Source organism: Pseudopodoces humilis, chromosome 2 (genome assembly GCF_049639895.1).
Source record: "Pseudopodoces humilis isolate 2021_Gansu_Grassland_sample_001 chromosome 2, ASM4963989v1, whole genome shotgun sequence".
Taxonomy (NCBI): Eukaryota; Metazoa; Chordata; class Aves; order Passeriformes; family Paridae; genus Pseudopodoces; species Pseudopodoces humilis.
In genome coordinates, this window is record NC_142201.1 from 48,616,427 (window position 1) to 48,640,886 (window position 24,460).

At 38.0% G+C, this 24,460-nt stretch overlaps 1 long non-coding RNA gene across 6 annotated transcripts; it reads left to right on the top strand.

The window, feature by feature from the left end:
• Nucleotides 1-7,737: 7,737 nt before the first annotated feature.
• LOC148184846 (uncharacterized) lies at nt 7,738-13,415 on the top strand. 6 transcript variants are annotated; one of them, XR_015771913.1, is made up of 5 exons: nt 7,738-7,815; nt 7,907-7,982; nt 8,459-8,544; nt 11,307-11,371; nt 11,996-13,415. It is a non-coding gene; the product is annotated as an uncharacterized LOC148184846 (long non-coding RNA). The 6 variants fall into 6 exon arrangements; XR_015771915.1 differs by having other exon boundaries at nt 11,322-11,371; XR_015771912.1 differs by having other exon boundaries at nt 8,490-8,544.
• The last annotated feature ends 11,045 nt before the right edge of the window (nt 13,416-24,460 follow it).

Genomic DNA, 24,460 nt, shown 5'->3' on the forward strand with positions numbered 1-24,460 from the left:
TCTTATGAAATTAATTGCATTTGGGCAGCATCTCCATAACACAGTATGTAGATGATGTATTATTTATGTGTAGAAGAGAAGACTGACTTCCCAGGATGAGAAGCAGGGCCAGCATGTCACGGATAAATTGAACCAAGTGCATTTCTGCTGTGATTTGGGACTGTGGGCATTTGTTTTCTGCACACCAGGTATGCTGTGTGGATCTGCAGATGTTTGTCCTCCTCTGAGCTTATTGTTGCCTAGAAATCACAGAGAAACGTACCACACTTTGTGGTGTTGTAAGGAGAAGGTCCTTAGGCAAGCTGGTAAATCTGGAGCTGAGGATATTTTTGTAGTTCTTCGTCAAGTCTAGTTTTCACTTTTCTTCTCCAGATACTGAAGTCTGAACTAAGCACTGAATATTTTTACTTTCACAAAGAGACAAATTGAGACTAATATTCATCCCTAATGGTTATCTGTATGACAATGATATTGACCCCTAAGATCTTCCTTGATTATTTGCCAGGCTGGGCTGAAGTCAGAGGCTAACAGTGCTCACAGAGAGGTTCCAAATCTCTGCTGATTAGCTGAAGCTGAGTCAAGACCTTTTTCATGAGACTAGGAGTGAAGATTTCCACTGTGCAAGGTGGAGTCTTTGTCAGGTCTGAAGTGTTTGTTAATATGATAACAAATAAAACTTGCCTTGTCAGTAGATTCAAATATCCAAAACTTTCATGGTCTTATTAAGAGTGTGGGTGGTTCAGCAGGAGCGTGGAGCATGGCATTTGTTATCTGGTGGGATACACAGAACAGCACAGCTACATGACACAAAGTCTTTTTTTAAAGGAAAAAAGAGGGCCAAGAATCCTTCATCTATCCTGGGAGAAGGGAGAAACCAGCTGAGTGACTTCAGAAGGCAGGTCAAAAATCAGAAGAAAAAGGAGTGAAGCCTTTAAAATGCTGGCGATTTTCTGCTTGCACTACCAAGCTTACAGGTACTGATCCAGCTCCAGTTCAACTATCTCTAGCGTATTCCTTTTTGCTAGAGCAACACAATAAAGCAGGTGAAGAGGTTTTTTTAAGTAGTAGTTGTAACAGCAGGATCTGTTTATGCAGTATGAGATTCATTCAAACATGGAATAAAGAGACGGATCTGAAATCATGGCTATCTGCTTTTATCCATTGGTTTTGGGACAGTCTTCTTTTTGTAAAATTAGAAAAAGAAAGGAAACTGACCTTCAACAACAAGTAGAAGTCTAATTAAATTCTTCAATGATTTTTTTTTTTTGTGCTTTTCAATGACTTTGATAATACTGAGATGTACAGATCACTGTACATTTCCATCTGGTTCGAGATCAGTGGTCACATAAGCTAGACTCATTCCCAGAACCTTTCACTCATATGAAAGGATCAAAAGCAGAATTCAGCTGTTCTGGGAATCTTGGTCGGTGATTAAATTAACCTTTATTTTTTTCCCATTTACTGGTGTGATATGTAATGATTTCCTGTCAGCTGAGAGGAAGATCTGAGTAGACAGATTTCATATAAACCAAGGGCTAGAGATGAAAGACAGTAATGCATTAAAGGGAGAAGGAGTCTGCATGGTCACCCAGGTTTCCAGACATGTATTTTTAAAAAAATTGCAGCTGCCTCTGCTCAGAGTAGAAGCATCCTGGGATGCCAGTATCCCTGGCATCCTGGGATGGGGTGGATCAGGAAGAAACACGATGGGAGTGTGGATGAAGATGGGAAAGTGGAAAAAAGGAGCTGAATACTGACTACAGGTAGGGATTGACAATGTTACAGTTTCACAAAAAGGCTATGTATCTGGAGACTACTGTAGTATTTGATGGAGAACTTAATAGAATTCTGTTATAAATGTAACATTTGGAAATTCTCTTATTGTTAATGATGTAGTTGAAGTAGCAGAGAAAACATCTCACCCGGCATTTATATTGAGTGCATTTTCTTTTTGTCTTCAAGAAGATGCAGGGCACTTTGAGTTACAGCCACGTAATTATGGGTGATAGTTAAAGAAACAAACAGGTCTGAAGTTTAAATGCACAGTGCTAGAAGATCATCTACATTTAAACTATATTTGAGCATTATTTGAAGCTTGTCTCAGATTGGATTTTCAGTTTCAATTAATTCCATGAGTTTGTAAGTTAAAGTTCTTAGTGTAAAAGTAGGATTATTTTCAGTTTGCTTTAAGTTTCTCCTTGCAAAGAGATGTGAAAGAGCAGGAGTACTGTTTTTACAGAGCATTGATCATTTACTTTATATTAACAGCAACATCTCTGAAAGAGTCATCTTTAGATCTGCTAAATGATACACTTGCTGGTCTGCAATCTGCTGGGGTATAGAGAAACTCAATCTCTTTCAATTTTAAACTCTATTCTCTTTGGTTTAAGGCTCACATTTGGCGCTGGATTTGATCTTTTGACCTTCACAGTGGAGATGGTAGATATCACAAGGACTTCTAGAGGTTTCCTTGTTGTTCCTTTAGATTGACAGGGCAAAGCTGTCAGCTATCAAGAATGAGGTGCCAGAAAAACCTCATGTCTTCACTTAATATTTGACCTGACTTCTCAAGTGTTCTGAATGCAGCTATTGACACTGCACCTGCAGTTGCTATATCTTTCATCACAGTAGATAGTTTAAGGAAACCATTCTTTAAATATTTTAGGGGGGTTTTCTCATCCACTGGTGGCTGGATGACATGTCTTTTCTCCCATTCCCCTTCATGCTTTTGGAAACCTCCTACTACTAAGATCATCTCATCACTATGAAATCTCATTAAGGATGAAAAATGCATCATTCTCTGAAGCTATACATTTTCCTTTAGGTGTATTTATCCTCAGTATTTACTCACAAGGGCTTAAAAGGGAAAGAATGGGATTCAATCCCTCTCACCATGACCTTTAACAGTTCTTTCACTTATTTATTTACTGCTTAATTTCTGGCTCATGCTGTTCCCATTTATTATTTAACTCACTATATTGCCTGATTCTACAAGGTCAAGGTGCTGTTTATTGAAAAGATGTACGTAATAAAATACTCAAACATCGTGTCATTGCTTTTAAATTAAATGCCTCAGAAAAATAGAGTTGAGTAGTTAGTGAGCTAGTTAAGTGGTCTAGCATGTTTACAAGGAAACACAGCATGCCTGGAAGGAATTTCTAACTTTAAAAATTAAAACCCTGGCTTTCCTCAAGGGTGAGGTATCTTCGAGAGCACAAATCTACCATGAAATGCAATAACTCTCTTCTCTGAAACAATGCAGACAGCATTTTTAATGGAGGTTTTTAATTATTTATGTGAGAAACTTCAGCCCTGGGAATTGCAATAATAGGATGGAAACTGGGACAATCCTTATCTTACTGTTTAAATAGAGGTGGCTCTTTATGAAGCCATCAGAGTTATTCTTTTTTGTCAATGATGCAAATATTTTCTGATCATCACAGAATCAGAACTTTCTTATCCCATACCATGTTTCTCTAGTAGGTTGAGTATCCTGATGGGAAAAGTAGGAGTACTCTAATCTCTTTATAATTCTTAATATTCTCCAAAGTCCTGTCCGTGCTGTCATAATAAAAGGCCAGCTGCTTTTGGGGCTCAGGTAGCTTTATGAGACGTCTTATGGGCTCATAAGTAACACTGTTCCTTTGCAGTATCTTACACTGCATTGCACAAATCTGTGTGCATATGCTTCCTGTCGGCTTGATTTTGTAAGTTTGCTTTATGGTGCTCCTCAGCTAAGCCACTTTTATTTGTCCTTTTTTGTTACCTTCAACCTTGATGGAGTTTATCTATGGATGCTGGTATTGACTTCATTGCTGTCACCTGAAAAATGTGGAATCTTTTCGAACCATTTTTTTGGTAAAACTCAACGCTATCAGTTTTTGATGACTTTTTGAAATTAGAAGTAAGCAACTAAAAGAACAGAATTAATGAAGTTAATTACTCAGTAAAAAAGAGTTTGGATACAAAATGGAGAGCCTGGGAATTAGTACTGTAGGAGCAAAACAGAACTCAGCGTTCCTTTTAGTGATCCAATACTGCCAGCAGCCAGGGATTTCAGCAATGAAACATGGCAGTAGATGAAGGGAGTAACGAGATATTGCCAGGGTACTGAGCTTGCTACACAAGACATAATGCAGCCACTCTGACTGTTGGGAGCTCAGGGCAATATGGTTCTGTTCTCATCTATTCCAAAAGTTAATTCAGCTCCTTCAGCAGCGACTCTGTGTTTATCCCTGGACTAAAGGAGATGGTATGTAAAGTAAAAGTAAAATATGTATACTGCTGATTTTAACCCACAATCTTCCCTCCACTCAGTGCTGTAGTCACAGCACAGCCAAAACAGAGCCTGTCTTCTCTTTGAAAATCTGTTAAATAGTTTCCTATTTAAAATGTCATCTTTTAGCATGACATGTTGAGCTACAAGGATTTCATTTGAAACAGGGCCGTAATGGTCTGGATATGGTTCAATAAAATAGTGAGATGAATCAATTTACTGAAATAATGGTTTCTGTATATACTACTGCCATCCACTTTAGAGAGATTGAATGAATACTTTCATGCCAGCTCTAGATATATTCTTTCTTTACACTTGATACAACTTTTTTCCCTGTTCTTGAAGTTCTCAAAAGTTCAAGTTCACTCAGAAGTGAAGCAACTTTTATCTTTAGCTCACAAAGATGTTAAGACTGGGAGAAAGGTTGAATGCTTCTCTAGATGATGCTACAACAGATCCAAAGATAAGTAAAAATGTTGATACAAAAAATGTTCTACTCCTATTACTTTTTTGCCTTTCTTACTGTGAGGAGAAAGCTGAGATAGAAAGTACCTAATTTATCTGCAGGGGCACCTTTCCTTACAGGAAATACTCAGCTGGAAAGAATGCGTGGTGCAAATAAAGTTCCAAGGGAAAAGATAGCATAAGCCAGAGAGTCACGTCATAGAATGAAGGAAAGACTCAGTAAAGTTGCACATAAAATACTGGAAATACCATAGATGTAGGGGAAGAAGGGGTCCTTGGGTTGGTTTATATGACCTTCCCAGTATTACATAATTTAGTCCAACTGCATTTGCAGTAGTCTTACAAACCAGTAAAAGAAAGACTTAGGTGATGCAAATCTGCATGTTGTAAAGATAAAGTCATGTACTGCACTGATAAAACTCTATCAAGTGTGCAATTAATGGGAAAAAGAAAAGAATTTGACTTATTTTTGTCAGGGATGGATTCTGATCACCAGATTCTCAAATCCAGTGAAGAGCTCTGCTTTTCAGGATTAAAGGCTGTATTTTCTCCAGCTGATTTCTCCATTCCACAGAAAGATTTTAAAATATGAATTGTTATTCTGTTCTAGATGACTTAAATGCAGAGCATTGACAGAGACGTAAGATGTGGGGAAACAATCTTTTTTACCACTGAAGTGTTTTCATAGCGTGTTTGAATAGGGAGGAGATAAGAAAATTCATTGCTTTTATTGTTAAATGAAAGGAAGCAGAAAATAATCCATTGGTGGCCTGATCTTTCACACAAAAACCCCAGGAGTTTTCTAGTTACTCTGCCTCTGTCAGTGGAGCCAATAATCCTTCTTAAAGCTGCCCTGCTCAAGGAAGCTAGTCTAAATCTCTGCTTCTGAGGTTTGCAATTGCCAAGTAAGTAATTCCACTCCCAGATTTAGGTAGTTATTTTGGACCATGTTTAAGGTGAGAAGTACAGTGTGAAAGCCAGTGATTACAGAAAGAAAGGTGGATATCACAGGGTGGTGTTACGAATTTCCACTTTGGTTTTCAGTGTCTGGTGAAGATGTTTTCTTTCTATACCTGCTCAAGGGACGGGGAGATGCACTTCAAAGGATTTCTGTGGGGATTCAATCCACCTCAGTCATCAAGCTCATTAGCTACAAAAGTGGCACCCCAGCAGTGTGTTTGGGTGTGTGAGAAGAGTTTTATGGAGAAGAGAGTACAGGAAGAGATTTCAGTGGTTAGATGGGCAGGTGAGCTGCTGCCACCTGCCCAGGTGGGGATGGTTGGAGTGTGCCTGCCTGCATGCAATGCTCTCCCAGAACAGTGCCCAGGCAGTGCTGCACTTGCTTCTCTCTCCAGTGCATCTTGGTATAATACACTCAGATAATCCCAGTGCTTAAAAAGTGCTGTTCCTTCTGCATAAAGGAATCACTCATGTCAAAAGATGATTCACCACTGGGGAGGAGTGAACTGTTTTGTAGGCTAGGGGAGAAAAAAGGTCTCTGTTACTCGAGATTCTTGGAGGTGGTGATAAAGATATTTTGGCTGATTCTGGGTCCAAGGATCAAGTTGTTCTTAGGGTTGGAGAAGGCATATGTTTGATAAGTATTCATCATCTCAGAGTGTAGCTAAGGTGTACTTATTACTTGCAATTCTATTTCTTTCTTTGACAGAAAAACCTACAGACTTCATGGGTGAAAATAAAATATTTTTTCTATTGTAATTTCATAACTAGAACCTGACAACATAATTTATGTCAGAAACAGAAGTTACTGGAAAAATCGTATTGCCTATATTTTGCTGTTGTTATTTTTGCTGGACAGATCCCAAAGGTTAAGCAATGCTAAATCCCATGTATCTGTGATCAGGAATGACATGCATGGGATGTGTCCTCTTGACCCTATTGAATCATTCAGTTTCAGTTCTTAAGTTTAGGATGCTTAAAGATGAGTTTCTCCCCACACAGGTAGAAAGGAAGTGAGAAAAGTTCCTTTCATCTGTATTTTCTGTCACCAGTTTATTCTAAATATCTACAAGATTAAGGAGTTTGATTACTACTATGACATACAAGTCCAAGGAAGACCTATATAAATGAGGATGAAAATGTGTGAAAAATTTTGGTCTTACCTCATATGGTTAAGCAGAAGGCCACACTTGTTATTCTCAAGACACCAGAATATTCCAGATGAGAAAGGTGAGAATGGGAAAGCTGTGCTGAAATATAAATACATTGTTGCTTAGTATCTAGAGATAATTTACATATACACAGCCATTAGGACCAATGCCTAAATGTGCAATTTGCTCTGAAAGCTCTCTCACTCTTTATCTTTTCATACATATTTTTCAATACTGGCGGATAGTGATTCCAGAATTCTCAGTTGGGAGAGAGGAAATTAATGCTATACCTTGCCTCTCAGAGCAAGCTCATACTGCAAATTGTCTTTGAAGTTACTTGATCCCTTAACAAATTAAATTCATTACATTTGTTTCATGGCTATCATGACAGCCAAGTGCAGAAAAGGTGTTTGTGTAAGGCTTAGAACTGTCCTTTACCTTCAGACAAACAGATATTAGAGTGAAATTCAGATTATCTCTCTTCCACAAAAAGGTCAAATGTAGGATATCTTCATATGACATGTAATTTTGTATGGAAAATGTTATGTTATGTTATTTGATATGCTGACATCAGAGAAACATTATTTTAGTTAATTCCCATGAGCTGCAAAACTTGATTTTGGTATCTGTTACTGGCAGCAGAAACCAATTAAAAATATCTTATACAAGCATAACTGTGGGTTTTCTACATTGGGAATTTTTACAGTAAATTAGTGGCTTTTCTTTCTCTGTGTGGAAACAATAGAGGGAAGGGCCAGCATATCAGTTCAATTTATCCAGGACTAAAACTGTGCCAGGTGCATTCACTTGGCATCACTAGCAAAGGATTATAGAAACCACCATCATTAATTTAGGAACACAGGTGCATGTATTTCTCACAGTTTTATTCAGCCTCCTGCTATAGGTACAAGAAGTACTTCAGACACTACAGACAGTGCAGAAAAGGGATTATGTTCAGATGAGGTGAGGAGCTGTTGTGGGATCTCTTTGCTGTATTGCACTGTGGGATATCCTCCAGTAGGATGTATTGTCTGACCTCTGTGTGCTTCTCCAGCAAGCTGCAGGTCTCCTGTAAGCCCTGTGTCCCAGCTAGCAGTGCTGTACTGGTGTTATGGATAAGCCTACAAATGGTGAGAGGTGCCCTCATTGAGGTAATGGGGTCACTCCCCTGAGGTGGGACTGCTCCCCATATTGCAGGCACTGGAGCATTTTGTAAGGTGGGGAAGTCCCAGCCTGGAGGTGTCCATGTGTGAGTGAGGTGTTGAAGCTCCTGATGCTCTTGATGCAGGCACTTGATTAATTTTTCCAAACAGAAGTTTTTATTTCCATGTGTGTGTTATGGAGCCAGTTCCTACAGGATGTTTATGCCTGCTTAAAATGTCTGCCAGAGGCCAAGTGGGATAGCCCTGGCACCTCAAATGCCCAAGCTACTTGTTTATGTGCAGTTAAACTCTAAATCTACACTGATTACAATGGGAACTCAGATGTCCAATTCTCAGGTGCCCACATACAGTTACTTAAACTTGGTCATAGTCTGTGGGTGGATTTTTCTATTCTAGCTTCTATGGGGTAATGAGTGGAGTGATATTTTCCACTTAAAAAATAGTGTATGCTCTTCTAATTACCTGAAAAATGAGATGTCCTCTACCAGGTCTTTATTTACTGCTGAAGAGCTTCTCCGTGGAGGAAAAGGTAAGGGAAATTCTCTCTCGCTACTGAATTTATCTTTGACTGAGGTGTTGTTTAGTGACAGACTCATAGAAAGGTGTAAAAATATGTAGTCTCTTAGCTTTATGACTGGCATTTCAATAATTAATATTGATTCACAACAAATATTTTGTGGGAAAACCATTTTGTTTGCTTTACTGATTTTACTCTCTTCTATCCATTTAGCTATTTCTATTTGATTTCTGTTAGTTTTGACATACAAGCATTTATGTTTGACAGTGATTCAAGAAATGTGATGTTATCACCTGTCTGTAGAATTAGTTGTCTGGGAATCACTGAATATCCTTTTCACTAGATAGGTATTTCATTGTCTTTTAAATGGTCAGTCCTTACTCCAGCAACAATGGAATAGCAAGTGTATTTTAGTGGCAAAAAGAAGGTCTACAGACACATTCCTTTTGCATATCTAATATAATTGAAAGTGATTCAGTCCAGACTGTTTTTCCATGAGGATTCTGACAAAATGTCTTTAAGTTGAAGTATTGACCTTAGCAAGGGACTTAGTCACAGGGCTACCCTATGAAGGAGCCACTTTCCCTCAAAATGAAGTGTTCGAGTCCAAAATCATGCCCAATGTTTTTGATGCCCCAGAGCTACTTGGAGAACTGAGCTCATGCAGAAGTCTCAGCAAGCTTCACAAACTGGTAATTTCACTACTTATGTACTACATGTAATTTTCAAACAGAGGTCTGTCAGATGGGAACTCCCACAAAAAGTAACCAAAAGGAGTTTGGAATTTCAAGTTTCTATCATTTCAGCTGGCAGAGGGATTCTGTTCAGTATTTAAGGAGACTTTGGGTACACCTTGGCTGTCTTGCGAGTTAAAACTTAGGAAATTATTCTGTACATATAATGTACAGGGAATGTGAGTGACCCCTGCAGTCAAAAGGACTACTTATCTTTGTTTTAATTTCTAAAGTAAACCTCTGAAATTGTTAAACAGGAAAAAACTGAACATATTTCCAAATGCAAAAAACAAAAAACCAAACCCAAGCAGTTGTCTACATTTTTGTAATGGAATAAAATTGCATGAACATACAATACATTCAGGATCGACTTTAAAGATGCTATATGAGAGGGGATTTTTAAGGGTCTATAAATTTAACAGTATCAGTATTTTTTGGTTTCTGTTTATTCAGTAATCACAGAATTTCAAATGATTTTATCTTAATTAGTGATTGATCTCTAATTTTAAGATGACATCCCCATGTAGCTGCCAACTGCAGCTACATAGGGGAGTATCTGCTTATTGTAAGCACTTGCTCTGCTTTTCCAGGTGTCTAGACATGTACTGACTGCATTGCTTTGTTGGAATTACCAGTATAAATTATTTTATCAAGGGGATTTTAATCATTTTCAAGCAGTGGGGTTTCGGTGAAAAGCCAGCCATTACAGGTGTCATGAGACATGTAGGTGCATTATTCAGAAGGTGCAAGAAGTCTTAGTGCCAAGAGGTATCACCTTCCACAGGAGGAAAGTGAATTCCTATGGGTCCCTCGGAGAGAGGTCTGATCTGGGTAAAAGCTGCAGTATCTGGATTCAAACTTCCTAACATGAAGATAGATAACATAGTGTACATAACTTTGAACAAAAATCCTGGAAAAAAGTCTTGTGATATCAAAGTTCGGAGGCAAATCCTGCCTGGATGCACAGTATATGTATTTCCTGAAGAGATATTATGGCTTCTTTTGATTTGGTGCAGCCTACAAGAGCACCAAACTAGATTGCAGCCCCAGTGCTTGGAATAACAAGCAAGTATTTGATCTAGGCTGTAAAAATTGTATAATTTTGTGAGGAGGGTTTAATTTCTTCCTGTTATTGGCAAAACCATTGCAGTCCTATAGTCTCAAGGAGAATGAATGACTGGCTTGTGTGCTCTGAAAGATCCACACCAAAATTAACAAGATGCACTTGAAACCGCTTCCTTCCTACACCCATGTTTTGATTTCTGTACTTTACACCACTTTCTGTGACAATTTGAAACCAAGTCTCATCCTCACCCTTTGGGTTTTTATCAGTTCTGATCTTATTTTTGTCCTGTCTTGCCATTTCTAATTTTTCAGCTTCAACCTTGGGTTGAAAACATCACCTTACTTCCTCATGTACTCTCAAGAAAAATGGACTGGCTAAAAGCATCTGTGCTTATGTGCCCAAAGAAGTGAAGGTGTGCTTTAGGTGTAGTCATCTGGAGCTGAGCTATATTGGCACTAGCACAAGTGGTAACTGTTCCAGTTCTGAAGGGTTGGTTGGAAAACAATATTTCATGTTGTACTACTCAGCCGTGGATTTCACATCTTCCTTGTGCTGCAGAAGTGCAAACAGAAGAGTGAGTCCCAAGAAAAACGGCAGAGACAAATTTGATTATCAACTACACACTATTAACAACTCTCATCTCTCCCTGCTTGAGATCTTCTCTAGTTTAATTAATTGCCTGATCTGAGACAAAGCTTCTGGATAAACACACACTTATGAATATTGCAGATAAATCAGGCAGGGAATTCTAAATGGCATTCATAATTTCTTTCTTTTTGAAGTGTCCTCCAGGCACTAATTTGCCTTTTCATTTTATTTTTTAAAATTATTATTAATAATATTTTTTGTACTTTAATTGGAGAAAAGTGGGCGTGGTCAGAATAAACTTATGGCATTGCTGTTATTTTTTTTTTGGTGCTGTCATAATGCCTTGTTCATAGAAGACGTTGAATTACGCTAAACTATTTGGGAAGTTTTATTCTATTTAGGGGCCTGCAGAGCAAATGAACATTCCCTCCCCCATGTGGAAGGAATGAAGGTGAGAAAGGAGCCAGATCTTTTACTCAATCATGTAACTTTGATTTAGGAAACTCATGTTCAATTTCTTATACAGACAAAGATTTAAAGATAAAGCATTTGAATACATAAATACATTTCGGCACATAACTTTTCTTAGGTTAGGTCCTAGGTGTGTTAGGAGAAAATATATAAATATGGATCTGTGCCTTCATTGCTTTGGAGTTCATTTCTCCATTGTTTAATTAAAAGTGAACTTTCTTCAGGTATCAGAGGAGTTATGATTATAAATTTTCTCACTTTTAAGAAGGATGCAGATACAGCAAACTGCTCTGATACTTGTATAGAACTGTAGATTGTATATACATACAATACATATACAGACAAGATATATACACAGCACTTTGGTACTACAAGGCACAGTTGTGAAATTTTATTTCTTTTTCAGTCTTATTTCAAATTGTTATGTAATAAAATAGTGTGCAATAGTCTTGAATACCAATGTCATTGCAATTGCAAATTTTTAGCATTTCATGAATCCTTGACTGCTGTTAATAATTTTATTTTAACCTTATACATTTGGTATTTTTTATTGAGTCCTCCATTTCTGTGCAGTCAAATATGCATTTTTATTCTCCATATTCAGAATTTTGAAGATTAATCTGCTGGTGATTGAAAGAAGAAGAAATCCACAGCTAAGAGTGTTGGAGTCAAGAACCACCTCTAGACAGTTAATGTCATTGCAACAGAGATATAGTGGGCTTTAGAGTTCTGCCTCTTAAAAAGAAAAACAAAAGAAAAAAAAAGAGAGAAAAGTGAAAAAGGAAAGAGCAAGAAATAAATATAAAAAGGAGAGGAGTATGAGTTCTTCCTTATCCAATACTTTCCTTAAAAAGTTGTAATACTTAAGAATTTGGTGTTATCTTACAAGCATACCTTAGTGTGAAGAAGCCATTCACCATTAAGTGTACTTTGAAAACTTGTGGAAACCAGTTCCAGCTGCATCTCTACATTATTTGCTTTATTATGGAACAAAATTGTCTTGTTTTCTATAATTTTTCTAGCAGTAGGAAATACCACATAGCCAGGGAACCTCTTATGGCTCTCTGAATTTTTTAACATCTAGAAACTGCCTCATTTCCAGTTATTTTCTACTATGGAAGGTGATTTGTTTAACAACAAGATATTGAAATGTTAAGGCCACTTTGGAAATGGAGGTATGTGGTGATGATGTGAGAAGCACCAGCATCTGTAAATACACAGTTGAATGTTGATATAATCACTTTTGGTGTCTTCGCTTGTAGGTGTCCCTCTTACTTCAATCAACAGGAAAAATAAAAGTGTGTACTCACTCCTGTGGGTGTACCCTGCATTACAGTAATGAATCTTAATACCCTTTCTCAAAAATAAAAAAATACAATGGAGAGGTCTCCAATGTGTTCAGACAAAAGAAGAACTGTCCAAATTACACTGTGGCTGCAATAATAAATTTTATGTTGTCCTTTGTTATCTAATAGCCACAGACTTAAACAATGAAATGAGACGATGCTGTAATGAAATTCCACTAGTCTCCCTGACACCATGGAAGAATTGAGACTATTAAGTGAACTGCAAGGGAGAGAGAAAAATTATCTATGGACAGACATTTGTATATTAGGTGGTGATTTTTCTACAGATGCACTAATTACAATTTTAATTCATGCATGAAAAAAAAGAGGGAGCACACATTACTTCTGTCAAAATAGTTCTGAATGCTGTGAAGCTGGTAATGAGTAATGTTCCCTTGGATGAAATGTTAACATGTCTTTTCAGTGTTATTTTGCTCTACTCCCTTGTTATCTTGTAGAAAACGTTGATTATTAGTCAAGCCTTAAAATAAGAATATAATGAGTACGTAGGATTTCAGAAAGAAAACACAAAATGCAAGACAAGCAAAACCCTTTATCTGAAAGTGTTTTTTATTACTCTTCAAAAGTTCTTCAGCTGTTTAGAAAAGTATCTATAAATCTCTGCTTATCTTGATACATACTTAATCATAAGATAATGAACTGTGCTGAGTGGTGACATGCACCAGTAACCCCATTTTAACATGATAATGCAGTGCTATTAGCGCATTTTTTCTGTAGTGCAGAATATTGTGCCTAATGGAAATAATGTCCTGTAGGCAGATCTATTGTGCCATCTCCCCTAGGTTTTGCTGGAGTACTTTAGTACTTAATAGCCTGAGGGAATAATTGGGTGTGTAACTAAATCAAGATTTCACAGTCAAACCAAGGGTCAGAGAACTAGGGGGAATGTTCACCATTTTGTGATGGTTTACTCCAAATAAAACAGCATTTAAATATTTGAAAGTTTCCTAGGGACTTATAGCAAAATTATTAGATATTAAATACCATCCAGTGTTCAAAGAGAGAGAGCAGGGAATTACTGTCTTGTCTGATAAGACATTTATATGTTTTCCTCCCTTCTTATATTAAATGTGCTCTACAGAATTATACCTTGACAGCTTTTGAGAGAAAAAAAATTAACTTGTCATAGTCAATACTATTCTGGTGTTACAGGATGTTCAAAATAGGAATACAGAATAATAAAATCATAGAATGGTCTGGGTTGGAAGGGAGATTAAAAATTATATAGTCCAACTCCCCCACTGTGGACAGGCCATATCCATGGTCATTGCTGCTTCCTGATAATTGCAAACTGTGTGGGATTCTCTGCAGCGATTGTGACTAGACAGTACCATGCAGATATAATGCATGACCTTCCTTGCTACTTTGATGTGTCAGCTATTCATCAGCCTGAGTTAGTAAAACATTATTTTCCATCTTCTGTTATTGGACATGCAGGTTTAATGATATTCCTCTTCATTTAAAATTTTTGCCACTGGTAATGGAACAGAAGTAAACTCTTCTGTCATGTATTAATTTTTACATTAAAGTGTAAAAGAGCAAAAGTTGATTATTCAACTCCTGTGTTTTCTCCATAACTCTCACAGTGAAATTTGCCTGTTTATTTGTTTTAGTTGACCCAGCATGACTCCAAATTCAGTCAAGTACTTGGTCCTTGTTTCCCAGCAATACTCAGAGCTGGCACTGCATTATAGACTCCAAAGTGTAAATGAGAAGTTTTAGATTCTCCATGGGCATGAGCTCTCAATGACTTCAGCCCATTTTTATCAGAATAAAACCAGTATTTTTATAGGCATCTTTAAGATTTATGACCCTCTGAAGGAAAATAATGCCTAAAATTAAAGTATATATAACATTTTCCTATACTCCAGTTTCAAATAGTAACAAAATTGCTGGTGCTATTTGAATCAGCAAGCAACTGGTGAAAACAAACTATCAGAAAATACAATCTTTAAAGAGCATCAGAATATAAATGACTAAAAATTTGATGTAACGGTGATGTAAATTGGAATTTCCTGGACTGCAACTATTGAAATTATGTTAATTGTTAAAATAAGAGCAGAATATGAATTGACCTGGAAAAGACTGAATATATTTTGCTTTTGATCCTTTATGCAAGGGTTAAGGGTTTTCTTTTCCTTATTATTAAAATTTCCATGGTTTTGTCCACAGCTGTTAGAGTAGCAAAACCCAGCTACTCAGATAAAGATGAAGAATCATTTAGAAATCCAAGCAAAATTTTTTGTTGGATGTCAGTAAAGAAAGAAGGAGAATGTACATTAAAAATTCTGTAAATATACATTTTGCATCATTTTTTTGAAACAGTTTACACCATTTTTACGACAATGTTTATCATAAAGCTGGTTCCTTAGCTCCATCAGATTCCAACTTATTTCCATATTACTTAAACTGCTTTTATTTATTTTACATAAATGTATTGTTTATGAACAAACGTGTGACACTGTGAGTTGAATTACTCTCCCTAACTACAAAGTTGGCACAATAAACATGTCAGCATTGCTTAGCTGAAAGGCTGCTCATCCAGCCTGAAGAAATCTCCTCTGCTTGAATGTACTGAAGTGCCTGAAAACTTCCCTCAATCCAGCTTGAAAAAAACATTTCATTGGTTAGACGCCAAGATTTCATTTACTTGTTCACACCCTCACTTCTCTGCTTCAGAAGACCTTTATTTATTTAGTAACTTTTTAAATACTAACAATAAGTATATGGTTGGGAGAGTAGGAAACAACTCTTTGAGTTTCCAGAGAATAAGCACACTGCCTTATTCCATAGCATACTGCCTGCATTTTTTCCCCACTACTTTCTGCTGAGATATGCTGTCCTGCTAGCATATACATGACCTTTGTGTACCAGATTATATCACATGAGTTTTAATAATATCAAGGTGTTTGAATGTTTTCCTAATACAAAAGTAAGTACACAGCACAGGGCACAGTAAGAACAGTTTGCTTTTCCTCTCCAAAACGTGATAGAATATTGCTGTGAGACAATCACATTGGGAACTAACAGAACTATAATTTTCAATACATCTGAATGTACCAAATTTTTGAAAAGATTCTTTCTGTGAAACACAGTAAAATGAGCACTGTCAAGTCACTGTAAGCTGATAGAGACTCTGTCAGGCTTTTGAAAACTAAATTAGAAGATGTCTGCCCACACAAAGAAAATTATCTTATTAGTAAATGTTTTTTTTAATGACGACAAAAGTGAGACTTCAGCCAAAAGACAAGAGAAGTTATGGATAGCAGAAGACGGACTTTAGAATTAGCAGAAATTAAGGGAGCAGTATTAGTGACTTAATTAAGATCAGTTATGTTATGTATATTTTGAAAAATTTGATGGCAGTTTGAGAAGTTCACTCTGCTAAACATGCAACATTCATCTTCTGCGTTTCCTTCCTAATCTGGGAGTGGGTGGTCGTGCACTGGGACAAGCTCCCAGAAAAGTGGTTACAGAACCAAGACTGACAGAGTTCAAGAAATGTTTGGATACTGCTGTCAGGCTCATGGTGTGACTCTTGGAGTGGTCCTGTGCAGGGCCAGAAGTTGGACTTGGTGAACCTTGTGGGTCCCTTCCAAGTCAGGATATGCAATGGTACTTGGGTTCCTTTGCAGAACACTGTTGGGAACCTTTTTAAGATTACACAGTGATTGGAAACCCTAGAGGTAATGTAAATACTTTATTTTCTTTACACAAAATGACAAGCAATATTCTTGAGCAAAAATACTGTGTGCTCCCACAGTTAACAGCCTCAGATGTTCATATCTTGCTTAGATGTGGTTAAAAATGTTTTGGAGAATAACAAAAAGGCACTTTAATTTAGCCAAAGTTTTGCTTCAAATACTATGTCCCCCGTCTAAATTGAATTCAATTTTAATAACAATAATTATCACAATGGAAAATTCTGTGTCAGTTTTCACCAATGGAGCCCAAAGTGCTTGGTAAGGAAGAGTAGAAGATCACTTACTGCATCTGACACTCTTTGGCTGGGACTTATTATCATTACTTTGAATTGTGGTTTAACCCCAGCTGACAACTAAGCTAGGAAAGCAGCTGCTCACTCCCTTTTCTTCCCAAGAGGAATGGGGGAAAGACTTAGAAAAACAGTAAAATTTGTGGGCTGAGATGAGAACTGTTTAATACTTGGAAGATAAAAAAAATAATGATAATTATGACATAAAGAAAAGAGCAAGAGATAAAACTAAAACCCAAGAGAAACAATAGATGCATATTATAATTGCCCACTGCTTGCTGACCTGTGCCCACCCCATCCCAGAGCAGTGATTGGCACCTCTGAGACAACTCCCTGCATTTTATACACTGAGCATGAATTTTTGTGGTATAGAACATCCCTTTGGCCAATTTGGTCAGATGTCCTTTGGAGCTCCCTCATAGCTTCTTGTGCCCCTGCTCAACAGGCAGAGCATGGGGGACTGAAAAGCTCTTGACTGAACAAACATCACTCAGCAACAACTAAAGCATCAGTATGTTATCATCATTATTCTCACTAAAAATCCAAAACAGAGCACTGTACCAGCTCCTAAGAAGAAATTTGACTATCCAAGACAAACCTGGGACACTCTGAAAGAGAACAGCCTGTTCTCAACTGAGCAATATGAAATACTAATTTTTAAGTAAGAATACTAATCTTAATTTGAAATGTTTACTCCATAATGCAAAAACCTGAAACCCTTTACTTATGTGTGACTCCTCAGATGAACTAAGATGAAAGCAGTCATTGACTTGCCACTTAAAGCATGAGCCCTTTCTTTTTGAAGACTTACAGCCTAGTTTAGCTAAATCTCCATTACCTTAAGGAACTAGTTTTTGAAGTAGGTACCTGAGGCTCTAGCCCAAACAAGATGTTTTTTTGACAGCTGACATCTCTGTTGAGCTCTAAAAACAAGCTGGTTCAGAGGGAGGAATATCACCCCTTGCAAAGGTTCTAGCAGGAACTGCTGATGCTGCCTCTTAGCTCAGGCTCCTGGAAACCTATTGCAGGGCTGTGAATTTCCACTGTGGACTTCAAGTAATAATTAGTAAAATATTGTCTAAACTGTTTTAATATATGACAGCAATATCTGAACAACAAAGTATCAACATCAGAAAATGCTATGTTGTAAAGCCTCCTGAGTATCTTGATTTCCAAGAGAAGGTTTGGATTTCAATATACTTGTAGGCAAACAAGAGTAGATTAAATATTGTAATATATTGAATTCCAGCACACTGAGGATAAGCATTTGAGCATCTTGAGGGAAGGAGTGGGCAGAAAAAGGAGGGAAAGGGAAACTAATTGTAAAACAAAATTAAAGCAGAAATGTGTCTTTTTAATCTGGTACTTTGGAAATTTATGTAATTTCCCTCACTTTTGTAGTGTATAGCTGATATGCTTCTGAACAGAAGGGCAAAAGGATTGGAGACAGTCTTCACTTACAAATGCCAAGTTTACCAGCACAGGTTAACAATATAATACATTTGTTATTATTATTTACTGAATTTAGTTATGAACACAAGAAACCACAGTGTTGGTAGAAAAGCTGCAGCCTTGTTCTAAAGCTTACAAAACGAACCACTACACCACTAAGTATGTGTTGTTCATCTGCCAAAAGGAAAAAAGAAGTTTTAATTGAAACATTGTTCAAAGTGTAGCTAAGTGTGCCTCGGGAGAACATGCTTAGGAATATAATCAGTCTCACTGGGTATTTTCACAACCTGTTTCTTCCTGGAACTGACCAACAGTATTGTACAGTGTGTCAGGAAGAAAGGACTCAAAACTGCACGTGGATACCCTGGAACATGGAGCTGAATTTTATTGATTGTCTTACTAGGGGATGGAAAAAGCTTTTTTAACTCAGTAAATGTTTACCCACAACTCAATGTCCTACCCTTTTTGTCTGGTTTTTCAGAATCAGTAAAAATGTCAATACAGAATAGTATTGACAGAACAGCTCAACATGTTTTTGTGTTTTGAAATAAGTTGTTTAAGGTGAGCTAAAAATGAGACTGACTCAAACTGCCTGGTTGGCTGCAAATACTGCAAGTGTTCAGGAGGAAGAGCAGAAATAAGACTAACTTTTCTCAGGTTGGGAGGGGATAAAAGGTGAAAACAAACCCCTTGCAAAAACCTGCAGAGCAGAGACCAAGTGAGACTGCTGAGGGGCCAGACTCCTGCAGGGATTGCATTGTTACTTTATGCTGGTTGCAAGTCTCTGGTCCTGCAATAGAGCATCACTTTCCTGGAAAACAGTTAATCCCATCTGAACTGCCTCAAAACAACATTCAGAGGAAGTCCAAGAAATTAAATTTGAGTGGAAGGGTTGATACTTTATTAGTATTGCAGGAATTTTCACCTAGGTTATCCAGCAAGAGATTGCTTACTGAGTCATCTTTGTTGTCTCCTACCTTTGGCATGCTCTTCCCACATATCACAGCATCTACAGGAGTTTCAGAGGGGATCTTCAGGATTTTGTTGAGCTTGAGAATTTGTCGTGCCTTCAAAATTCTTTTCTAACCTCCCTGCTTTACTCATCTTGTACATTGTTTCCCACACGAGCATCTGATCCAGAATGGTACATGGAGGAAGCATCCAACACAGATAAAATTGAGAAGAAGGGCCATGAGAACCTCATGATGTTCAACAAGCCTAAGTGCAAGATGTTGCACTTGAGTTGGTGCTTTCCCAGTTATCAGTACAGATGGGGAAAAGTCACTGAGACTAGCCCTGCTGAGGAGAACCTGCAACTCCTCATGGATGAAAAACAGGACATGAGCCATGAATGTGGCTCACAGACCAGAAAAAATATCACATCCTGGGCTGCACCAAAAAAGGAGCAGCCCCCTCTTCTCAGCTCTGATGACCTGAGGTGCTGCATCCAGCCTTGGGGCCCTCAGCACAAAAAAGATGTGGACCTGTAAGAACAGCTCAAGGGAAGGGCCACAAATATGATCACAGGGATGAAGCACCTGTCCTACAAAGACAGGCTGAGAGAGCTGGGATGGTTCAGCCTGAAGAACAGAAGGGTCTGGGGACACCTCATTTCAGCCTTCCAGTACCTAAAGAGGGCTTATTAAAAAGAGGGAGAGGGACTTTTCATATGGGAAGAGGGTGACATCACAGAGGACAATGATTTTAAACTGAGAGTAGGTTTACATTAGATTCTTAGAGAGTAGTGAAGCACTGGAACAGGTTACTCAGGAAAGCTGTGAATGTCTCATCCCTGGAAGTGTTTAGGCCAGGCTGGACAGGGCCCTGAGCAACCTTACCTAGTGGAAGGTGTCCTGACCCACAGCAGGTCATTTGAATGAAATGGTCTTTAAGGTTTATTCCAACCCAAACCATTCTATGATTCTGTGAAAATTATTTTTAATTGAACAATAGCTTTCATTCATTCATTATGTCATTTACACCACTAGTTCAAATGATACTCTTTATACCACTTTCCATCCCTGGAGAAATTAATGGATTAAGAATGGAACTTTGAAAGACCATCCATTTTTATACATGAAATTTTTAAAGTGTAAACATAGAAGCTGCAAGCAATCATTAAATTCATGTGTGTATCTGTGCAGCAGGAAGAGGAGGATGGTTTAGCTGTCACAACAGCCAACATCTTTTAAGCCGAAAGATGTAGTCAGCTAATACCACATTTGTCTTCACCAGGAAACATCTTCTCATCCTCAGTTTAGAACAATAATAGTAATTTTTTTATGCTGGAATCTCTTTCTGCTTCCAGCAAATGTTGTTCCAGAATGTCATCACTGGGATAGAATACCCAGGATGAAAGAACACCCAGAACATTCCTCTCTGCTGATAAGATTGACTACTTGTGGACATTACAATTTTTTCCCATAGACAAATAAGTTATCACCATCCTTTTATCGTGGCATGTATAGTATTTATCATCATAGATTCTGTGCACAGCTCCTGTTGTCATGTCTAACTCTTCCTGTTTGTAAGACAAGCCAGACAGTAAGGCTCTGAATTTGTACCTGACCTTGTTCTTGCAGTGTAAGAATGTACATGTCAGCTGTGGGCTCAGACTGGCTGCCTAAATACAAACACCTGAGGCCATCTCTACACATGGTTGGGATGCCATAGGGCATCTTAGGCATGGGGCTGGTGCTGTGTCATGGAGGCTGTGGGAGATAGTGTCCTTCTGGATCAATAGCTGGATGCTGGGCAGGATATTCCAAGGCATCTCAAAAAGCACTAGCTTTCCACGTCTAATCAAGGGCATTGGGCCCAGTGGAGTCTTCAGAGCTGTTTAGCTGACTGAATCAGACTACTTCAGGATAATCTGAATAGATCTCTAGACTCCACTGACTGGATTAGCTAGATTTCCATAGACTATGAGAAGTGAAGATACCCTCCTCACTTGTGAAGATATTTCTTACAGACAAATAAATCTATGTGACTGGCCTTGGACTTGAATTACAATTTTTGCTGAGCTGAGTTGGTTCTGAGAATGATTCAGACCACCTGGAAGAGATGGAGAAAGAAATGGAGTGAGAAAAAGAGAAAAAAGATTGGTGTATTAAGATACAAGGCTTGTGAGGAAAGATTGGAAGAAATTGTTTGGTCTGGAAAAGATCAAAAGACATTATAATGGTCGTCAAGTAGTTTTTGTAGAAAGTGCAGCTGTAAATTATTCCCTGTGTGCACTGAAAATAAAAGGAGTAATTGCAGTAAAGGGAAATGTAGTTCTGACCTTGAAAGAGGAGTTTCTAATCATAGGGATGATGAAGTGCTGATGTGCACAGCCTGGGGAGGCTGTAGAATTGCAATCTCCAGTGTTTTTTTACAATTTGGTTGAACAAACATTTCCAGGAATTATTTTGGTGTAATCAAATGTGCTTGAAGGCCATGACCTGGGCCAGGAGAGCTTCCAGTCTCTTCAGCCGTATTTTCTCCAACCAAATCTCTTTTAGTTTTTAATCTTGAGCAACTCCACACAGAACTGGACACACCAATAAAATATCTGTTATTATTTTAATTTATACTCCTTTTGTGGTGAGGAAACAGTACATGTTGAAGACTAGACAGCAGTGATGAGGTACTGGAAGAAATAGCTTACATAATGTCTGTACCACAGCCCTTACCTTAGTAGAAGAGAAAATAGAGCTGCAAAAAATAATGAGCTATAAGAAGCACATCTTAATTATTTATTTAAATCTATCTTTTCTTTCCCTAGCAAGGAGAAACAGCTGTAGCAGTGAGGGATGTAATACAAAATAGAAGATGTTGCTTTACATCCACTGCTAATGCAGTCACTGTTCTCCTTCCTAAGGGTCCACAAGTCTTGCCTTTGCTCTCCTGCTGTGGAGCATTATTGGAGAGAGCTCTGGTGGTTAGCTGGGAGTTAATTAGCTGGAGTAGGAAGCCAGCCTTCTCTCAAACCTACCCAGGGGCAAAACTGAAGCAAAAGGTTAGTCTTTGGCAGTGCCCAAACCACATTAGCGCTGCCCATAGTCATCTAAGGAGAAAGAGAGATGGTTGTCACAGATCTGTTTGTGGCACTTTGAAAACAAGGACTGGTATAAAATTTTAAACCCAAAGCTTCCTGCAGTGCCTTCTTTTACCCTATCTGTAAAGACATTTTGAATTTAGGTTGGGTTCTGGGTTATGTTTTGCCCTTGGTGGAAATTAACACAAAGAACAAATAGTCATAATACCAAGGGAAGGAGTTTTGCTGGAAGTTTGCTGTGGCCTCCACATAGCTCTCCTGAGCCTAGGGTTGGGAATATTGAACTGAAGAAACTTTTATAACAGTTAGTTATTAACAATTAATCTAATTCTTCTGGAAAAGATGTCAAAAAAAGGGCAGAAAAGACAACACAGATTTTGGCTGACATCCTGCTTCAAATCATCAAGTCCCCTTGAAACTCCCTATGGTTTTAGATAGTAAAAATGAGAAAAACATTTTTTTTCTTCTGTGTGTTACTGTTTGGGTGAGGCAGTTTGTGCTCTCATTGTAGCTCATGTTTACAGAATTTTTTGGTCCATTTAACCAAGGCTTCTTTTAAAGGCTGGGAAGAGAAAGTGGAAAATTTGCTGCTTGGGATGTAAACTATCACTGCTATGGGAAGGAGGAGCTGGAAGAAGGGACATGGATGTTAGCTGAGCAAAGAGGCAATTTCCAATCAATCTCCAAGTGACGGCTTGCACTTACAGTATCTTGGGATGATCTTATGTGCAGCCAGTAGGAGGTTATCGAACACCAGAAATCCAGAGAAGAGCTGTGTCACAAGGAGCCAAGGGCCTTTTTGGCTCATGGGTGGAAGAGAATAACTGGGCAGGTGCCTTCATCCTTGAATGTTCACACTGCCTTAGGCTGGTACAGCTGGAAAGATAAAAATCAAAAGCAGTTTAACTGTTAGTGCAGAGTTACTACTGTGAGAAAGTCACTGGTTAGTACCTGCCCTTGCTGTCGTTCATGCTCCTGGGGAATATCACTGTGAGAATAAATCTAAACTCTTTTAGAAGTAAGCACTGGGGGGGGCTCCCTGGGTGTTTCAGCTACCAGCCTCAGGCCTGGGCAGCTGCATCACATGGAGCAGGCATCTGCAGTGAGGATACAGCATTGAATCTCTAAATCATCTCAGCAGCCAGCCGTCAGTCGCAAGGTAGGCAAAGGCTCCAGTTTCCAAGCCAAGCTATATTATTAGGCTGGCAGCTGGATCTTTCAATCAAAGTGAACTGTTACCACTGCTGGGAGCAGAAAGAGCAGAGTCACAACAGGACTGAATGGTTTTTGCTACTGAAGGCAAAGTAGGAAGCCTACGGTGGTTTCAGTTTATTTCAAACAAAGGTAGCACATATTTGCTTTGCTGATATTGTATGCTCTCATCTACTTGTTCATAAAATTTGATCATTAAAACATATATATGATTCTAAATACTTTAGTTGAAAATACAAAAAATATCATAGCTCAGCAAAAATCATACAGTAATTCAGAGGCAGAGAAACAACTGTCTAAAAAAAGGACAAAATTTATTCCAAATCTAAAGTCCTAGGAATTACTATTTCTGTGGGAAATGGAAAAATGAATGCTGAAGAGTTCAATCTGCAGCCTTGGAAAGAGCTTGGGTTAATGTAAAAATAAAGGTACACAGATATTAAGTAGAAAAATTATAAACTTATGTTCCTATAGTTGTAAGTAAGAATATGACTTAAGTAAGAAATTATATTGGGTAAGATAGTAAAAAGTTTTAATCTGTAATAGCGTGATTTATAGAGTAGGCTAAGGATTTAGAAGTTATAATAGAGAAGTGTGTGTGTACATGACCTAACAGTTTATTGGCTGAAGACCAGATGCAGTGCCGCAGAATTAAGCAAAGGTGATAGGTTATTAAGTAGAAAGAAGTTTTGTGTTAACTGTCTATTGGACCAAAATGTTATATATTGCTATGTGAAGAAGAAACCCATGACTACCTTTGAGCTATGGCTGACTTGTTGCTTCTCTCCAAATCTCACGCCTTTGAGACTGATATCTTATCTGGCTTATTGGAACAATAAATCATCTTAATGATTTATTCACTTAATCATGGTGGTCCCATCCCTCATTTTTCATCTCAACACATTTCTTAATGAGAAAGAGTATATTTGCCACAAAGAAACATAAAATGATTGTTATCATCAGTGATCCAACCTCAGTTGCCACAGAGGCAAATCCAAATTCTCT